Source organism: Xiphias gladius, chromosome 15, assembly GCF_016859285.1.
Source record: "Xiphias gladius isolate SHS-SW01 ecotype Sanya breed wild chromosome 15, ASM1685928v1, whole genome shotgun sequence".
NCBI classification, from domain to species: Eukaryota; Metazoa; Chordata; class Actinopteri; order Istiophoriformes; family Xiphiidae; genus Xiphias; species Xiphias gladius.
In genome coordinates this window covers 12,518,838-12,531,286 of record NC_053414.1, presented here as the reverse complement: position 1 = coordinate 12,531,286, position 12,449 = coordinate 12,518,838, and the positions used below count along the sequence as shown (strand labels likewise).

The 12,449-nt window shown below is 37.1% G+C and overlaps 1 protein-coding gene across 9 annotated transcripts in view; it reads right to left on the bottom strand.

The window, feature by feature from the left end:
• inpp4b (inositol polyphosphate-4-phosphatase type II B) overlaps window positions 1-12,449 on the bottom strand; it is a 237,754-nt gene that overhangs the window by 218,799 nt on the left and 6,506 nt on the right. For 7 of the 9 annotated variants that reach the window (XM_040147195.1, XM_040147196.1, XM_040147197.1 and 4 more), the window contains one exon: window positions 1,513-1,586. The gene's annotated coding sequence lies outside the window, so the exon portion shown is untranslated. Of the gene's footprint in view, window positions 1-1,512; window positions 1,587-11,196; window positions 11,330-12,449 lie in introns of all 9 variants that reach the window. The other 2 variants (XM_040147198.1, XM_040147194.1) reach the window with 1 other exon arrangement.

The window sequence follows — 12,449 nt, the reverse complement described above, 5'->3', positions numbered from 1 at the left end:
CCATTTTCTTTCCATTTGCATGGGATACTTGTCCCTTTTACCCATTACAGTCACATTTAAAGTGCAAAAATTAAGGACCACGGTCAGTCAACAGAATAATACATTAGCCATCATGGCATCCCCTAACTAGTAGTAATTTAGAGTAGTACTCCCTTTTGGGAGCCAGACATTGGAAAATGCAGAAAAAAAAAAAAAGCCTCAAAGAAATTAAGGAAGAAAGAGGCCTGGCCGCGGTGAAACTGACAGCTCGGCATGCAAATGTACCCATCTATCTTACTGGGGAACACTGAGTGTGCTTTATCTCATCTAGAAGGAGCAGTTCATCTCAGCTAGACAGCTTTTTGGACGTACTGGATTTAAAAAGCAGGGGCACCAAACTGGATAGGAATTGTGCTACTGTACAAATACTCGGGTTTGCTCACCTCAGATAGCCCCCTCTACAATTACAGCATGCTTAGGTTCAGTGCTGACCTGAACCTGAGCTGCATGCTATGATAGCTTCAGTTAAAGTCACATGACCCCCTTTACTTCAACAGACTGTATTTTAAAGAATATGTAACTGTGTGTTTGTATGGCTGTGTGAGTACAACTTTTGTGCATGTGTGTATACAAGCATGCATTTAAACATGTTTTTTAGCACAACACTGATTAAATTAATAACTATGGCTCTTTTGTTCTTGAGTGCTTTCACACGTTCAGTGGAAAGCCACTTGGCATTTCGGACAAATTGGCTGAAATTACAAAACAAATTACACTCATCTGTTTATAGAGGACAAGCTTTGAAATGACAGCAGACTGCATCGTATGTTCTTGAAATGAACATCCTTGGAATGTGTGCCAAAGTTTGTGATTAGCCAAGAAACTCTTCCCTAAAATTACCTTTTATCCATTGAATACACACAAGGATTACTCACCTGTGCACACACAAATGGACACATGCGTGCGTACAAATGCCCATGCCACGAGTATGCAAACTCAAAAAAATTTGCAGAAGAGTAACAGTAAATGCACAGATGTAATTACTAAGCTACATGATTTTTCAACTTCACTAAACTTGCAGCTCTCAGTGTTTTTTCTTATCTATAGCACAAATAACCAAGGCAGAGATTCACAATGCCAATTGTGTGAATTTACGGCAACACCCACAATTAATTAATTTCCCAATAACAAGAGAACAGACATTATGTGGCTTTTATGAAGCTTTTGATTTCCTAGAGGGTAGCAGTTAATGCCATTAATTTTCAAAACAGAAAACATTTTCACCAGCTCGATGCACAAGTAATTAAATTAATTTGTCAGCTGTTAACATTATATTGCTGACTTTTCATCCATAGCAGTCACCTACTAAATGATGAAATACAAAATGCTTCTCAAAAGTAACCCCCACATTGTCTTAATTAATTTGCATGTGTGTTTGCATGTATCTTAGCAAGTGATAACTATAGTATGGTTAGACAGAAGCTCAAATTGCACTCAACTAATTAACTGATAATTCTCAGTGTATTCCCTTACCAGTTATAACAGGAAGCCTTCAGATGAAGCCTTAGTCACTTCTGTCAGCATCCCTGTCCATCCTCCGTATTTGTCTGTACACATAAGGAAGAAAAGAAGACAGATGTGAAGAGACAGCAGCGCTACAGCACAGCCAACAACTGTTCTAGAAAAGCTTCCATGCAGCCTCCCCGTTTTGTTTACTGGAGCTTCATCAAGAGATTCTGAGAACGGCTGCAGCAGTCGCAGCACGACAGCCCGAACCACCCTCCCTGCCTGACATCCCGAGGAAAAAACACCTCCAGAAAAGGTCAGTGTAGAGAAGGGTGAAGGCAAGGAACAAGGTTGGACAGCAAGAGACAGCAAAGGAGGCAATACTTAAATGGCCAGAGCAGGTCCAGCAGGCTGTAAGATGCCTGGGAAGGTCCCAGGGGGCAGTGTGGGGAGCAGACAGCCCTAACGAAGTGTCAGTGCTGCAGCATAACAAGCATATGACATAGAACTAAAAAAGCAACCCTGACTGTGGCTATTGTTTAGGACCAATTTCCTGAGGGAAAATCCTGACTTCACATTTCATAATATGCACAAGGAAAATTTGAGAATTACTTCCTTGTGAACAAATTTGATACGAGCATGTAGTTGCTCCTCCATAAACTATGCTTAGCTTTTTGTATAGTTAGCCAGAAGGATGTGTTTGATGCATAGCCAGAATGTATTGTACATACTTCACATTGATTTTTATAGTCTTTCAAACAGACTTAAATATAGCTTTGGGTTATGAGACACTAATGTGAGATTTCATTGACTTACAGATGTTTGACAGCACATCAGACACACAATGTAAAACAAGTTTCAGTGATATGGTGTCAACATAACTATGTTGCATTAAATGACAGCACTTACTGCTGTAGTAATTTGTCCTTGTTATGCTGCATTGTATGATATATACTTTAAATACATGCTGTTTTTCTGCTGGATGCCATGGAATGACTTACATTTAATGTTGGTTGAGAAAAGAATGTCTGAATCTTTTATTGGCCTATTATAATTTTTTGGGTTTTTTTTATTTTGCTGCTGGGAAATATAACTTATTAAGATGGCAATGCTTTATGAATAGGTAAAAATTTTAATTTCAAAATTCACAATTTAGTTATCATTTGTACTAAACAGATCAACTTTATAACTTCTCACAATTATTTTGTAGGGATTATGCAATATTTGTTCTACCAACCAAATTGGTTGTATTTTGTGTTTTTATGATTATTTTGTGTATTTTTTGTCAGGTGGGGATATTGCTTCATGTGGAATCTGAGACAAACATTAAAATGTCTAAAAGGTGACATTTTTATTGCTGAGATATTAAAAAAGATAAAACACAGGGTTTCACAATGACTACTAAACTGTAATTAGCAATGAGTGATAATAATCAGTGATTATAAAATAAAGAATATATGGTTTTTGTCTTTAACAGGTGTTTTGCAAACGATATTTAAATGATTAACAGTAATGGTCATAATAAAATTATAAATATGAGGGAAATCTCCACCTGGAGCCATTGCATGCTAAAAATCCCTTAACACTGGAATCCTCAACAACTGGAGAACACTTAAAAATCAATTGAAACCACTGTACGGAATAAAAAAATTTTTAAATTAATTTAAAAAAAAAAAGAAATACTGAATAATTCTGTCCACCTGGGGCAAACCCACCACCAACCATTGAGAATGTTAACATTTATGGGCTGGACCAAGAAAAAGAAACAGAGCCAATCTGACTTAATTTGTGAGAGAGTACAGTGTTTCTTTCTCAAAAGAGAAATTGACTACAATGGAGTAATTATATCATCACTATGTTGTTGTAAAGATTGAAATGTACATAATGAGTAATTTACCATGACAACAGGTAAACATAATATTAAAAATAAATCAAACACTGTGACCAAGGCTATGACTACCATTTGAGAGTTTATGGTGTGACTTTTTACTTTACCCTTTACACTATAACCTATTAGAAACAATGACTTGAGCAAGACATGTGCCTGTTAATAAGCAGTGGTATTTCCCATGGATAATATGCAGATAGAAAAGCAATTAGACTTTTTTATGTTTGTCTTTTGTGCTACTGCACCAGGGTATTGAAATACAACAAAAGAGTCTGACTTCTTCCTCAATGGAGAATTTCACCGACAAATGTATCAGCAAATTAATTCATAAAACACAATCAAGAAAGAAGCACACGTGTACTTTTACTGTGACATAATTTGAATGAGTAAACTGCTCTTAAATGCTAGTTGCAGCCTATTATTATATCTTATATATCTCAATATCAAGATACTGTATCATATCACCCACCTCTCTCGATCTCATCATAACATTCCCCTACATATATATCAATCTTGCCATACTACTAAATGCAAACATCCCTAGATCAGCTGTTTGTGAAGAACTGCATGATTATTCTTAAAAACCACAGACTGTGTTACATTATTAGTAAAGCATTTGCGCGACAGAGGCATGTTACCCACTCTGTATTAGATGCAGATGCAGCTGTGCTTCAGGCCCATGTCAACAACGAAAAGTGAACACCTAAGCACCATTTACCAAATGGAAAGCTTCAGAGGGAAACAGCCTCCGTCCTGCTTTTGTTTCCTCTGCTCCAATAAATCAGCATCATTGTCACTGACAACTGGACAGACTCCAATTTTAAAAGGCATCTCACCATGCCAAGCCAGGGACACATAAAATGTACCCCTAAACATATCCCTGTCTTGATGTTGCACTGCTATTCATGTTAGCCAAGTGTTAAACTGCTTTTGTTGAAGGGGCCTATAACTTTTGAATGCACCCAGTACTGTGTGATTTGATTTATTCGCACAATATAAACTAATGTAGCCCTTTCTTTCTGCCCCTTCTCATTTATTCTGATAACCTTAAAATGGCTGAATACTAGATAGAGGCCCGGATAATGCTCAATTAAATGGAGCGGCATACATGATTGGATAAACATAATGTACAAAAACAAACACATACACAGTATTTTTGACATACTTGAAATAAGTACTGATACAGAATTTCAGTGCCTACTATAAGCAAAAACTGTCCGTTTCCTGTGGCCAATACCAATACGATAACTAATTTATTAAATGAAATTGCGTAAGTATGTAGAAACCAAAAGAGGCTAAATTTTTACATTCAACAGTGTCAATAATTTTTTTTTTATGCACAAATTGTAGTGAAATAAAGAATGGCCATTCTTTCTAAAATTCTTCTTCATATTTTTCTGCATTAAACTGCTTACAGGCAGCAATGTAATACATAGAAATATATTCATGAACATATTAGTTAGAACCAACTATTTTGACAATTGTTTATGAACATTTGATGGTTTGAGCTTCTCAAATGTGAGAATTTGCTGTTCTTCTTTATCATATAGGACAGTAAATATGAAAGAATATGACGTAAATGAAATCAATTAAATTTTAGAATTACAATTTGATCTTGAATCACCTAGCCAAATTCAAAATTCAAATGGTGTATAAGCAAAACAAAATGTTCGCTAAAATGCTCAGTCAATCTGGTCTACTGCATGCACTGATGCCCTATTAGGCTGCTGCTGCTGTTCTGTTCATTAATGCAGAATTAAGGAAACTATATTAGCCATGCTGTGAATGGATAATCATGACACCAACTAACCGAGAAAGTAATGTGTGAAAACATTTTGGATTCAACACCAAATCAGAATAACAATATTTAATTATCTCAGTTATAGGATAATTTATCAGCCACCAATATACTGTATATTCTTAATTTGAAATGCTTAAGCATCCAAATATATTGCAACACTTATTTAAACCCTCATAAATATTCAGCACTTAATTCCTTAAAATTAATACATTCTACAATAGCTACATTTCCTCAACTGAATGTGTGAAATAAAAACATACAATGTATATATTTAAAAATAAAATGAACCTGTGTATGATTATAACATTAGGAAAGTCCGGAAATACATTATTTTTATATTCACTGGTAAAAACCATCTCACATTTACTGCGACAGCACTCACAAGCACCACTAAAGTGATTTGACTAGTTAAAAAAAAAAATTAAGTATATATTATGATACATATGTTACAGTGATGAATGCATCCCGGATCTTCAGCATTGTGTATGAAAGCATATTGACTGTCAGAGGCTTGTTAATATCGTGATGGTTTAAACAGTGTTTACAAGTAGATTTCAAAAGGTGTTTGTTTCACAGATGTATGTGAAATTTTTAACTGTCAACTTCTGTTTGCCTCTTCATATAATATTGAAGCACACCCTACATTAGGCAACAGTTCTCCAAGGACAAGAGCAATGTAGCAAGAAAGGGGCCACCTCCTCCTCTCTGAGCCAACTTAATTTAAACTGTCATATATCCATTTGTTCTGAATTTTGCATGTTCAGCACAAGGAAGTCAGTCTCCTCTGAGCAGATGTGTTTGCAGCTGCAACACAAACTAGGTGGAGTGCCACTGGCTAAAACCACCTGCACAAATCACTTTGCTAATGTGCAGTTGAGAGCAAGTATTTCAGTCAATGGTTATTGTATAAGGTTCATAATTTGTTTTCCCGCTTTTAAGCACCTTGGTCCTGTCACTCTTAAATGGCCTCTGGTTCAGTACCATCCTCACGTGTCTACACAAAAATGCCTTTCCAATGCATTAAACAATGCCTGGTAACTGATGACACTAGGGATGCACAAGTCCCACCTTGCTCCATATTAGGGCTACAAATAACACCCTTGCTAATATTTTCTTTATAAAATGCCATCGTAATATCCCAGAGCTCGAGGCAACATCTTCAAATTGCTTGTTTGTCCAACCACCACTTTAAAACCCAAAGAAATTACTGATAACATCAACAATGGCTCAGTTCTATTCAAGTAAGCAGTTCTATATCAAGTCAATTGAATTAGTTTAATTGTTTACACCTGTATCAAGTCAAAATGTCTTCTATGAAAAAGGCCTATCCAATTCTGGTGCTCAACAACACACCAATATTTTTGTGAGGCAGAAATTTCATTTGTCAGAGTGGGACATATCAAGTCTACACTGAGACTTTATATAGGGTTTAAGATGAAAGGCCCTTTATTATGTACAAAATATGCCAACAAGATCTGTACTCAGTTCAACGACAGGTTATCATCATTCAGACTAACGAGCCACTACCACATGTAGTGGCAATGTATTCTCTTAATTTCACCCTGTTCTGACCTGCACTCTCCAACTCTGGACACAAAATTGAACAAAGTTCATAGCAGGAGGTAAAAGCATTTCTAAACCGGGGCCTGTTTTCCTCTTCAATCTGCCATAGCGATGAGCGAAATGAATCTCTAAATAGATGCACATTGTGCATCAGCTATCTTTTCCGTTTTCCAGCACAAATAAGCAAAGTCTACAAGTATAAAAGAAACAATTTTATATACCGTAAATACAATGTGCAGACAATTGTTCATTTTTATTACCTTTTTTCTAGGCTAGAAAAATCAATAGTGCTATATCTTATGTGTCCATAGACTGCAGTCTATCTTCTAGGTTGGAACAAGTCGTTTTTTTAAATTTTAACCTGGGCTATTCTTCTATTAAATTTGTATCAATACACTATGCAGGCTCACTGATCACACAAAAGACCCGGGTTATGGCCCGAACTGTTTGTTAGTGTTTCAACCTCGAAATGAAAGATGCAAACACATTCATCTTCCTTTTAACAATTTAAGATTACAAAAATCCAATGTTTAATGTTTAATCCAACTCTAGTCTTTCTAAAGTACACCGAGGTGCTAAAAAAAACAAAAAAAACAAAAACAAAAAACAAATACGTAGGGGTTAATTAGTAGTACTTTCATGACAACATCAGCCCCAGTAAAGGTTATGGTTTTATGGGTTGTATAAATGAGTATTTATTTAACATGGAAAACTTTAGGATGTATAGGTGAAAATAAATTCTCACCACAAACTAAATAACCAATACAACTGAAAGAGCTCAAATATACTTTATGGTAGTATCAGCCCTTATCTGATATGACCAAGTTAAGCTGTTTAAAAGACATATCAAACTTTTATGACACAGCAAAAATACATTATTCTCAATCATTACTTTCAATAAACAGTATGTTCTTTTAGATATTGCTGGTGTAGCTAGATGACTGTAATACGACTATAAGCTGAAATTGTGCATGTCCTGGCAACTGAGCTGCAAGCAAGATCAATATCTGAACTCAAAAAGGCAGATGATCTCAAACTCCTATGGGAGGTAAAATGACTAGAAACTGTTAATACATGAAGCTATTAAATGAGGCAGCAAGTAGTTAGCTTTCCTCTGTTCAGAATCTAATCTAACAATTAAGTTATTACTGTGTTCATTTGTTATTTGTAAATATCTAATAAGGCATTGAAGAGGAAGAATGTGCGCAGACACGATACATCAAAAAGTGGGGAGTCTTGACAAGGGAAACCGAATGAGAAGGGGACAGCAACTGTCAAGATATCACTATACATCAAAGCCCTGCTCGCTGCCTCAATGGGCTCTTATAGTTTATCAGATTCCCTTTCGATGGCAAACGCAGCCTAGTCTCAAAGTGAATAGCTGATTCTTAGTAAACTTTTGACAAGGCCTATTACACAGATGGATAGCTGTTTTCACTGGGAAAACACAGACCAGACCAACTGAGCTGTGTTTCCTTTTAAGTGTCCCTCACCAGCAAGCCCCTGTTAAAAACACTTCAGGCAACTCATCCGAGGAGGTGTCTGCTTTTTCAACAGGAACTGCCATGTCACAAGTTACTTCCGTTACCTAATCGCAGCACTAATGATTTATAATGCATAAATATAAGTGGTAGGATGTTGCTGTGCAGTGCCATACAGCTTCCAACTCATTTTAGACAGCGATTTTTCAAGGGGGAGTAGAGATTGAAGGAGCTGGGCTTAACATTCTCACAGCTTAGTCACAGTAACTGATATATTTGGCAATTGGCATAAATAGCATCTGATTTATCAATATACAGTGGCATGAAAAAAGTTTGGGCACCCCTGGTCAAAATTTCTGGAACTGTGAATAGTTACATGAGTAGAAGATTAACTGATCTCCAAAAGACATAAAGGCAAAGCATTCTTTTCAGATTTTAAGCAAGATTAGTGTATTATTTTGTTTTGTACAGGTTAGAGTGAAAAAAGGAAAGGAGCACCATAAGTGATTTGAGCTCTCATAACTTTTACCAAGGTCTCAAACATTAATTAGCTTGTAAGGGTTATGGCTTGTTCACAATCATTATTAGTAAAGACCAAATGATGCAACTTTCAAAGCTTTATAATTACTCTGACTCCCTCAAACCTTGCCCCATCAAGCAGCCATGGGCTCCTTTAAGCGACTGCCTAGCTCTCTGAAAATTAAAATAATGAATGCCTACCAAGCAGGAGAAAGCTTTAAGAAGATAGCAAAGTGTTTTCAGGTAGTTGTTTCCTCAGTTCGTGATTTAATTAATAAATGGCAGTTAACAGGAATGCTGGAGGTCAAACTGAGGTCTGGAAGACCAAGAAAACTTTCAGAGAACTGCTCGATTGCTAGAGAGGCAAATCAAAGCCCCACTTTAACTGCAAAAGACCTTCAGGAAGATTTAGCAGACTTTGGACTGGTGGCACACTGTTCTACTTTGCAGTAACACCTGCACAAATACGCCCTTCATGGAAGAGTCATCAGAAGAAAACCTTTCCTGCATCGTAACCACAAAACTCAGCGTCAGAAGCTTGGAAGGGAAAATCTAAACAAGCCCAAAATAAGTCCTGGGGACCGATGAATTTAAAATAGAACTTTTTGTCCACAGCGAGCAAAGATATGTCTGGAGAAAAAGGGGTGCAGAGTTTCATGAAAGGAACACCTCTCCAACTGTTAAGCACAGGGTTGGATCGATCATGCTTTTGCCTTGTGTTGCAGCCAGTTGCACAGGGAACATTTCACTGGTAGAGAGAGGATCGGATTCAATTAAATACCAGAAAATTCTGGGAGCAAACATCACATCGTCGGTAAAAAAGCTAAAGATGAAAAGAAGATGGATTCTACAACAAGATAATGATCCTCAACACACCTCAAAATCCACAATGGACTACCTCAAGAGGCGCAAGATGAAGGTTTTGCCACAGTCCTCAGAGTCCCCCAACCTAAAGATCGTCAACAATCTGTGAATAGACCTCAAAAGAGCAGTGCACGCGAGACAACCCAAGAATATCTATAAGCCTTTTGCAAGGAATAATGGGCAAAAACACCCCCAAACAAGAAATGAAAGACTCTTAGCTGCTACAAAAAGCTTTTACAAGCTGTGATACTTGCCAAAGGGGGTGTTACTAAGTACTGACCATGCAGAGTGCCCAAAATTTTGTTTTAGGCCGTTTTCCTTTTTTTGTTATTTTGAAGCTGTAAAAGATGGGGGGAAAAAAGTAATCTTGCTTTAAATATTCAAGAAATGTGTCATCTTAAAGCTTTTTGGAAATCAGGTCATTTTTTCCGTGCTTAGTTATTCACAGTAACAGAAACTTTGATCAGGGGTGCCCAAACTTTTTCATGCCACTGTATAATGAATTTTCATCAAGACTGTGCACTGATGATAAATCTGAGTATGTTCCCAAGGGGGACATTAGGTCATATCAAGGTTGAAAATTGAGGTATTGGTGCTTAAAGTCAACAAGCCTTACAGACATGGCTTTTTAATACCTTAATATATTCCCTGACTTACACTAGATTTTCCTGACAATAATGTGACACAAGCCCTGCTGACAAGTCTGTCAGGCCGGCGAGCTCCAGGCTGCTGTGTAAGACAACCAGCTCCACAGATGAACAGCTGACACACCAAAAAACAAAAAGTGAAGACAGAGGCAGAAACATATCCAGATACATCCAACACCAGACTCAAGGAGCCAAACTATATTTGAGTCAAAGGACTCCTACAGTGATGGCTCTGGAGGCAGAAAATACCATACCATCTTCAGGCAGCTGCGTGATCAAAGATTGTTATCTTATTATCTTATGATGCAAAACTGTGGTCCCCCTCTCCTCAACAATTAATGCTGCACCAACATTAACTTTTCATCTAGAGCAGGGATCTCTAAGTCATCTCTAAGAAGCAGATAATCTAAAATGCTGACTATTAGCAAAATCCTATTACTGTATCACTGAACTGTTGGGCAACGCTTAGTCCTATTGTGCATGGAGTGACTGACGTTAGCCCAAGAATAATAGTGCATTAACGGGAGGGATAAATTTAGTATTATCTTCAGGCAAATTCCTTAAGCTATTAAAAATTAATAGTAACTCATTATGAAGTGTAAAGTTAGTATCTGGAGCAATTGAATTGTGCAGTTATATCCTTGGTAATATAATAATCATCAGTGCAGTTAATGGACCTGTGCCAATGTGCAATAAATGCAGTGAATCTGTGGCGTGGAAAATTACACAAATCATAAGCTGAATTACGATTCCCCATTGAATCCTGCTTTTTAAATACCATTTCCACTCTTTCAAATACAGTAATGGTACTACTGCCTCAAATATCTGCTGATGACATTGCATTTACAAAAAACTCAATCCTCAAGCCTTAGCTAAATCTGATTAGAGCCAACTTTGATGAGAGTGACAGAGCAAACGGTAAAGAGAGAGGGTTTTGAAATCATTTACTTTTCTCCTCTGGCCCATTGCCAGAAAGTGGGATCCACAGTGTAATATCAAAGACAGGTCACAAGCAGGCAGGTGAGGCCAGGCTGTTGCTGAGTGATAGGGATTTGATGGGGGAGAGGAGGGTTGTTCTGATCTAGAAACATACAGAAAACATATAATCACAGAATCATGCACATAATGATAAACAATCTCTACCTTGCTCTCTACTCGATTTTGTTGAACCAATGGTGTTTTTTTTTTGTCTTTATAGTGCCTATTGACCTCTGTCAATGCCACAACGATGCTTTCGGAAGTGTCTCAAATGGACATTGCTGAAGGGCTGACTTAAGATTTGAAAAAGGAGGAGAGACTGATTTTGTCTGAACAGAACAAAAAAGCATTGCGTTTTTGGACTCACTGAGCACTGATGGTTTGATATGAGTTGTTTTAGATTCAGTCTAGCATTGGTTTGGACTTAATGTGATTGGAAGTTTTGAAATGGAGAGGAAAGGAAAAGCTGGAGAGGAAGTCAAAGAAAGAAAAGTGGACAGATAGATGCATACGAGTGAGATGAGAGGTTGACTGGGTGGGTTGAGGGTTAAGAGAATGACAGACTGGCTGCCAGGCGTGCGACAGATGCGCTAAACAGATGACTCAGTACAGGACTGCCAGGGAGTACTTTAATGAGATGCATTTGATCAGAAGTACATCCAAGATTCAGGAAGTTCCTTTAGAGAGACAGGTAAGTTGGAGTGGGGTTCAGCTAACAGACAGAAATATTGGCAGAATTAAAAAAAAAAAGTGAAGTAAACAAATTATATATTCACCAAATGTTTAACATCCTCCAAAAAAAAAAAAAGGAACAAGGAACATGCCAACAAAAGTTAAAGATTCAAACCTGGAAAATTGTATTTCCAGTATAACAGTTAAAGTATAGCTACCACAGCTAGTAGTAAGTAGTTACATGGTCTGTAGTCTTGTGCTATATGACATGATGTTGTTTTAAAACGAAAATACACATTTGGAGACAACCACATGAGCTATGCATTGCACAACACACTCTTAAACTGAACTTTTCATGTCTAGAGCACAAAACAACACAATTAAAACAACACCTTGCTTGTATTGGCTTTTCAAAAGCCACCAATTATTGCATGTGATGTACTGACCCAACTAGAGTCGAAAAAATAATTTGGCCAAGCCGATATTTATTGGATGATGTTGAGTTATAACAGAAATAATGGTATTAGCATATACACTCAGTTTCAAGTTTA